Genomic DNA, 1,598 nt, shown 5'->3' with positions numbered 1-1,598 from the left:
ATTATAAGTCGTGTATTAGCGTGTGTATGTATAAATAGAGAAAAGGATAAAGAGAACAATGGTAAAGTTAGAAATATATTTTATGGATAGAGTCTTACAGCTGTTTCAGGGAAGATCCAATACATCCCTTCATCGGAGACAGAAATAGTAGAGGAATCGATTATTATATCTATAAGCGGAGAGTTATAGATATAATAATCGATTCCTCTACTATTTCTGTCTCCGATGAAGGGATGTATTGGATCTTCCCTGAAACAGCTGTAAGACTCTATCCATAAAATATATTTCTAACTTTACCATTGTTCTCTTTATCCTTTTCTCTATTTATACATACACACGCTAATACACGACTTATAATCCCCAATCATGTTTATACAACGATTGGAGCATAACTAGCCGGTATACAGCACTTACTCGGTATTACCTGTATCTTTGGGTTTGATTAAATCCAATACCCTCCTTAACCTTATATATATACATATATACATAGGGTAAAAAATTGATATTAATTAATATCAAGTTAATACCAGGAAACCCGCACATTAAAAGAATCAGGAAATTCAGAAAATTTTTTCTGAGATCTCAAAAGGATTATAGTATATGTATATATAAAAGAGACCACTAAATGAACTGCTAATGTGCTAGAAGAAGATCACTTAAAAATTCTCAAAGAAAATTCAACGAAGCGAAAACAGATGGGCGAGACTAGTGAAAATTATAAATACCTAGGTTATCTGTAGACCATGGTTTCACAATCAACACTTTCTTAACGAAAGTATCTGTTTCTCCTCAGTACAGACTGCCATAACGATTATAATCCAACAGAACCTCGTGCTAGTTGTCTCCAACAAATGAAAACATGTGCACGGGGTTCTATTAATTATAAAGAGTAATATTCAAAAGTCTTAGTTTTGGCGCGCTAAATCCGGAAATATCTCTACAGAAAATAATTCAAAGCTGGTAAATTCAATGCAGAAACGATCGAAGGGTGATTATTGATCTTTTATATATTTCTAAAAAAATCCTCTCTTTTTGTTCTCTTTGTGCCGCATCTGAGATGATTAACAACATCTTGTAGAGTAGAAACGGCCAACGGAATCCGTGGTTAGAAGGAATTGGATATTGTAAGCTATATTGGTGAATTATATATTTTTAGAACAAATGAATTAACAGAAATAAGTTGAAGTTAAACAACGCAGTTCAGAGCAATAATTCTAAATGGTTGATTTGTACGTTTACATTCACAATTTTTTTTTGTTACTGATACAGAAGAGAAAGGATATGTGCAGTATTTGTTAAGAATAAATCTACTTAATGACATAATTCATAATATAATTGTTGAGGACACATGTACCCGGTGACATTATTATTGATGTTACTGTGAACTATATTTATTCATGTAGTGTTTATACAAATATAATGCTTTATAATTTCATAGTTTTAAACAGTAATATTATATAATAAGCGTGGGAAAACGAACCGAGTATTTAATATGGCATGAAGGATAAAGTTATCGTTGACTGAGAATATATGTATCAGAAACACACACACACACACACACACACACACACACACACACACACACACACACACACACA

General features: G+C 32.2%; 1 protein-coding gene across 2 annotated transcripts in view; it reads right to left on the bottom strand.

The window, feature by feature from the left end:
- The window catches only part of LOC106877196 (G-protein coupled receptor Mth2), a 10,297-nt gene that overhangs the window by 3,545 nt on the left and 5,154 nt on the right, over nucleotides 1-1,598 (bottom strand). The window contains exon 1 of one of the 2 annotated variants that reach the window (XM_014926040.2): nucleotides 726-1,285. The exons of the other annotated variant lie outside the window; for it this stretch is intronic. The gene's annotated coding sequence lies outside the window, so the exon portion shown is untranslated. Of the gene's footprint in view, nucleotides 1-725; nucleotides 1,286-1,598 lie in introns of those variants that run through there. 2 annotated transcript variants of the gene reach the window in all.

Source organism: Octopus bimaculoides, chromosome 9 (assembly GCF_001194135.2).
Source record: "Octopus bimaculoides isolate UCB-OBI-ISO-001 chromosome 9, ASM119413v2, whole genome shotgun sequence".
Classification (NCBI taxonomy): Eukaryota; Metazoa; Mollusca; class Cephalopoda; order Octopoda; family Octopodidae; genus Octopus; species Octopus bimaculoides.
The sequence above is the reverse complement of the archived record's forward strand: the minus strand, read 5'-3'. Positions and strand labels throughout refer to the sequence as shown.